This window comes from Xiphophorus maculatus, chromosome 6 (assembly GCF_002775205.1).
Source record: "Xiphophorus maculatus strain JP 163 A chromosome 6, X_maculatus-5.0-male, whole genome shotgun sequence".
NCBI lineage: Eukaryota > Metazoa > Chordata > Actinopteri > Cyprinodontiformes > Poeciliidae > Xiphophorus > Xiphophorus maculatus.
In genome coordinates, this window is record NC_036448.1 from 26,822,973 (window position 1) to 26,829,805 (window position 6,833).

The window sequence follows — 6,833 nt, forward strand, 5'->3', positions numbered from 1 at the left end:
TGTTTTGAAAGATGAAGTCTTGGGGCATCAATGTCATTTCAAGAATTTGCAATCACAGTTTTAATGGAACATCCATGTCTGACAAAAAGAAAGAGTACTCTCAAGATGTGGCTGGAGGGCATCTTTTTCTCCGAGTAAAAACAAATTTAGCATTCAGAGATGAGGACTGTTATCATGGGTTGAAAAGCTAAGTCTGCTTGTCAGAACCTCTTCAGAATTCAGAAAACAACACCTACTCAAGTATAAACCAGGTATTCAAGCAAAACATGAACCACAACACAGCAAAAATGGTAGTTATTTCATTAAAAAAACAACAAGGTCTCAAACTATTTATCCAACCAAGTGTAGTTTATGTTCAGCAGTAACAAAGTTGGCTTCAAAGGAAGGTCAGGGAAATGCTGTGTAAAAGAAGTGACTGCCAAAGTTTTCTTCTCAAGGTGAAAGCGTTTGGTAGAGATGCTATTTTATGATGTCAGTTTGTGTTTACAGAGATGAAAGGCAAAAGGACAAAGACAGACTTTCATAGCAGACTGAGTACGAGATGTGAGAGGAGGATGATAGAAGTGGACTGTTTGACTCCACTGTGAACATGATTAATAAAAATGATGGTATGAAAGAATATAGGCTAAGTTAAAGAAATAAAAATAAAGACTGTGAGCAGTGATCTAAGTGGTTCCACAAGCAGAGAATAACGATGGAGCTACTGTTTTCAAATGCTCATCATTGTTTTTAGCTTTAAAATAATGAATTATTGTCTTTTTGGGTGCAATGACAAACATTAAAGGGGACATATTATGCAAAATTCCCATTTCACACATCTTTGTACTTTCATTTGGGTCTCAACTGCTTCTAAGAACAGCCCAAGCATTTAAAAAAAAAAACCCAAAAAACATCCAGCCAGTTTTTGGCAATAAGTTCATGTTTTTTGGTGTCTGGAAAATGAGTCGTTTCAAAAACATCCAAAATGAAATATCACAAATCAGCTGACACGGCCCATCACCTAGCAAACCCAGTGATGCCCAAGTCGTTACCAAGCAACCCAAGCAGATCTCCACTACATTTCGTCAACTGGTTTTCCGACTGCCTGCGCTGTACAACTGCTGCAGGAAAAGACAAGTGTTTAGTTTTAGACTTACCATCCAGAAACCACTTGCTGCTTTCTTGGTGGTTGTCCAGGAGGCTCCACTTATGCTTTTCAAAGAGGTACGGTTGTATAATTGCGTATATTTAAGTTTGAGGATAAAAGTATGATTCTGACCCTTGGTGGATAATAGTAGTTGTAGAACACCATAATTGCAAACTTATGATTTTTGATTCAGTGCATTTGATCTGGTGTATTCTGGCAACGCCTCCAGAAACCAGTCCAAAGAAAGCCTAAATACCAAAACTGATTTGACATTCCTGCCAATGATGACTGTAACTATTCCTCAATATGTTATGTTAGATTTTTTTTATATCAGAGCTTTGCAGCAGTGTCTTCTAATACAGCTATCAAAGAAGATTGTCTTGTATTTTAAAATAAGTTTCTTTTTAGATTTTTCCTCTCAATGTTTTGTACAAGAAATGAGGAGAACTGAAAGATAGAACAAAAGCTTTCTTTTTAAACCAACACAAATAAAAACAAAGAATTGTATTCTTTCATCAAAGCAGTATGTAAATGGCGGCACTCTCAGGATATTATTCCTGGAGGACTCACAATAGCAACACAGTTGAGTTGCTGAGGGTTTGCTGTTTATTTCCTTTTTTCAATACCGCTGTCTTCATAAAGGCTCTGTCAAGCCAAATGAAAAAAAAATAAAAATGTCCTGCTGTTGGGTCACAGATAAAAAATATGTCTTTAATTAAGAAGGTTGTTTGGCCTTTGAGAGAAGTTACCCGGTTTGAGTCGTGGGAGCTTGTAAGTCCTGCCCCATGCACAGAAGAGCATGCATGGTGGTTGGTCGTGCGTATTTATTATGATCTTGGGTGTATTCCTTGGAAGAAACAAATGGAAGATGTGGAAAGAGGAATGCTGTAAATGTTCCTTGAAATATGGAGCCGCTAAAAGCAGAAGTTTCTCATGAGTAGAAATGTTGCTAACAGAAAGCAGCGCTGGAGTCAAACAATTCTTACAGACAAGAAGAATGTTGGCTATAAGGCAGCAGTCAGATTTTGCTTTCGGAAATAAAATAGAATTATATAAATAAATTTTTCATATGAAAGTGATTTATTCCACAGCCATGGGTATGTAAATGATTCCGGTTGCAAGAGGCTGGGAATTTTCCTGGAACAGGCACCAGAGTGCACAAGTAGAAAGAGAACAGTCGTTCAGGCAGCAACCGAAGCATCTGACAGTCAGAATAGTGAGTGATGGTCCACAGACACAGAGAATACCTCATTAACATATTAAACATCTGGACTTTACAGAGCTTTCTTTTGCTTTTATTCATTAAAACTACATCATTTTCATTACTCACTAGTTAGTTCTGGAAAAACAGTGCTGCCTGTCATTTTAAGTAACTGAAACTTTGGAAACTGAGACGTCCCTAAAAAAGAAATGAAGTAAAGTTTTATAGATTAGAACACTTCTGACCTTTACACAGAGGTAGTGGTGTTGACGTACGGTGCTGAGGGCTTGTTTTCTAACTAATACAACGGTGGAAGAGGCATGTCACTTTCCCCTGCGCCCCCATTTCATTCTAACAGAGCCGCTGTTCACCTCTTTCTCTGCCTCTACTTTTGAAGGCGCTACTAAAAGACTGTGTTAATTTCATGTTTAGAAATTTCAATTTCTCATATGCAACCAAGAGCTTCTTCAGTCTTTCAAAGAGCAGCTGTCAAGCTCAAACTAGTCTTTCTGTACCTTGCTCCACATTTAATTAAGCACAGTGTTTCTTATCAGCATGCAGTAAACAGACAGCATGTAGAAGCCGCTGTTTCTGCAAATAGTGTGAAATAACATCATCATAATATGGTAAAAAAAAAAAAAAATTATAAAACACTTCAGCTTTACTTCTTTGTGGCAAGGACAAACATGACTCAGACCTTGCTAAATGTACTGGCTCAGATTTCTAGTTTCCCTTTTTGACCTGCTAATTATGTTGCTTAATAACCACCTAATTATTCACACAGGTTGAAAGATTCAAAATCTGCAGGGGTTTCCTTCAATCAAAATTATGAAAAAAATATAGGATTCAACATTAGAAATAGTAAGTAAAGTGAATGATGTTCACATTGGAAAATGTCTTTAAATAAATGTACTATTGGAATGAAAGTCACAGTTTTTCACCTGCGTTGGAATCCTTTTAAACCTGCAGGTGCATATCCGCTGCTGGCAGCTGGGGGGGGGGTTCTGTTGGCCTTTCATCCTTTTTTGCTGCCAGGGGACACATCAAACTATGATGAATATGTCACTTTGTGTGTGAGGCTGATTAACATTTAAGTAACAATTTGAACAAGGCTTCTTTAGAGAGTCAGGAATGTATGAAGTGTAATCCAACCTGCATGAGCGACACCTCAGGAACAGCTGCAGGTGTTTTTATTTCTCTCTTATTTATAAATATAGAAATATTTATGTGAATTAAAACAGAACTGTTATGACACATTGAGGCAGTACCACGATAACACTAATGGCTTTGTTTTTAGTAATTTAATCTAAAGATTTCATTTACAGCACCTTAATGTAAGAACCTTGTTTTTCTTTCAATTTCAGAAATAATTGGAAGTAAATATTTCATTTGTCAATATGTTTATTAGGTTTGGTCACGCATTTAAATATGTAAAATGATAAGTGAACAGACACAAAGTGAGATGGAAAGATGGGATAGGGATGATCTCATCAGGAATGATCTCATCCTCTTTGTATATGTGGGTGATTCCTGGAGGGAGATGCTGGGAAGGTCAGCCACTGGAGGAGGGGAGTTACCCGCTCCATTCTTTCCCACAGAAACTTTGCTCCACACACTCATACACACCCCCCATGCACACACACGCTGAGCTTTTGTGTCTGACTTTGATCTGGCACTGTTGCCAACATCAAAAAGTTCTCTGTCACCCGTAGCAATGCTGCACAGCGATGTTAAAGAAAAGGTAAATGTGTGCAGAAAATGCAGCAGGAAATATCAGGTTAGTCTACTGGTTGAAGCTAAATTATTCATATTGTTTTTGAAAGCAAAGACAAGGAAGATGAGAGAGCAAGAGATATGTTTGCTCTTTACAGGTTTTGTATGCACAGCCCCATCCACAAAGATGTAGAAAACATCTTGAAAGTTATTGATCTTTTTCCACTGAAAATTGGAGAAAGATCCAGTCTTTAACTGGATCCTATTTAGTTGGGGGGAAATAGCTATATATACTGTGTATATATATATATATATATATATATATATATATATATATATATAGGTTGTTTTAAGACGAAAATGGTTGCGCTATTTTCAATACTTCTTACAAGCCCCTATAAAATAAATGTAATTTATTGTGATTTGTTTGTCTTGCAAAGTAGAGCCATGTTAGAGTGCAATTCTTATAGATACTAGGATATTTTAGACACAAACCTAGAGGCTTCAACTAAAAATCTAAAATGGTTAATTTTGGGTCTTTCAGAAAGATAAAGAACCAAAACATGTGCCCAGATCCACACAGAAATAGTTCATCAGCCACAACAACAACCTTCTTCTTGTGCCATCGCAGCATTCAAGCCTAAATCCTGCGAAAATGTTCAATAACAAGAGACTGTTATTACCTTTGCCTAAAATTTGGTAAAGAATAGACCGTTATGTTCAAATTTAAAATTTATTTTTTTAAAAGTATAGTTTGTACATTAATCTGTTTTCATTCATGAAATGTTATTCAAACATTTCATTCACAACAAAATGACAATATAATTATGAGGCAAACCAGTTTTATTTCTTTTCCCAGGAATATAAGATTTTAAAATGTTTTTTTGTTTTCTCTTCTCCCTTCTTTCCCATTCTGAAGAGTGGCCAAGAAAATTTAGCCACATAGAATGGGAAGAAGACACCATCTCTGGCTCTCTAGATATCCAATAAAGTAGTTTTTCTTTTTTATATGAGTAAGACTTCCTATCATTATTCTCTTATCACTCACATTCTCTGTTGCAGAAATATTTAAAAGGGAACAACATTTTGGTTGCCTGTTTGACAACCTCTTATGGTGTAGGACACAGGATTTGTAAGAGAATCTACACAGTTGCAGTTCAAAGAACAAAATAATACACACAGTAATAATACAATCATATTTAATAATACACAATAAACATAGAAGAAAACATTCTTTATGTTTTGAACAGTTAGATTTATATGACAGGGGCTGAAACCACAGAGCCGTCTTTGTCTAAGGCTTCACTTTGAAGTAAAGTGAGTTTTTTTTCTTCCATCTTGTCTGTGCTGAATGCTGCGGAGGAAATCAAGGACGTTTCTCAGAACTTCACCTCTTTCCTTTGTAAGCAGCTGAAGCTGACTAATTTCAGTGGAGATAACTCTTTTCAAATGCTAACTCCTGCAAATTACAGTTAAATGCTGTAAAACCTTTCAGTCATTTCAATTAAATGAACTCAGATAGAAAAGTGAAGGTTACCAATATATGATGTGTATAACCTAAAGTGGTGCAGATGTTTGGTGATATACCTAGAATCCCTGCACAGTTCCATAAATAACTACAAAGCCACTATTGAACTCCAAAAGTTCTTCATTAAGTGAAGAATCTAATTTTCATGTGTGAAATAAAAAGAGGTAGAACAACATAAGTGATTCCAACACATGGCAAGGTCAAAATGATAAGCACATATTCAATAATTATATGTCTATAATGAGTCTGACAATTATAGATACCTCTAGTAAAGAGGTGAACGTAAAGAAGCAGTTTTAGTTTGTGCTGCAGTAGTTTTATCTAACGGTGAAGAAGTCATCATCTTTGACATTTGACTCAAATGTGTGCATTGAAAATGCTTTAATGACATTCAATAAGGAAATGTGACGAATGTTAATGTGTGTAGAACCAGATTTTTGTGAAAAGCATTTATTTTTAAATGTGGCAATTTTTCCTACAAAAAAAGTGTAATAAAATCAAAACATGAACTATGTTACAATTATGAGATAAGTGTATTTTAAGTTTATTTTTTGTACATTTTTTACCAGAAGTGGCAATAAATCCATGTACGAAGAAGAGCTTTTGAACTAATAGGAGAATGTAGAATTATATTTAAAATCAGAACATAATGAGTCAGATTAACAGTACTAAAATCACAACCTCTAAAAAGGTATTAAACATATTTTTGTTAAGTTCTGGATCAAACATGCTGAAGTAATATTTTTAGCTTAACTGTCATCATTTACAAGTTGAAAGTCTTTATCATTAACATAATATAGTTAACTTTTCAAAAATATTTTCATTTGTTGTATATGAATTTATTTAGCTCAATTTAATTGCAATCTTTTTTTATGATCGTGGGAGTTTGAGGTTTTGGTTCCATTCATGTTTCTGTTTTAATGAGTTACTCGTTATTGGTTCTTCTTGTCTTGTTAATAGCAGTTCATTCCTTTATTTTAGTGTATTCATTCATTCATTCATTCATTCATTCATTTCAAACAGGAGTCAATAGCATGTTAAGTATTATTGCACCAGCTTCTCAAGCTGAATTTTCTTTTGAGTATTAGACATACTCTTCAAAAACACTCAATGAATAGGGAAGTTTTCTGCAAAAAAGAAAATTGAAACTACGTTGCACAAAACAAATCTGGAAACGCTGCTAATCTGCTGATACCATGGCGGGAGTCCATGGTATTAGAAATTTAAAGATTGTACATTTAAGATGCTCCAAAGCACTTCACAAT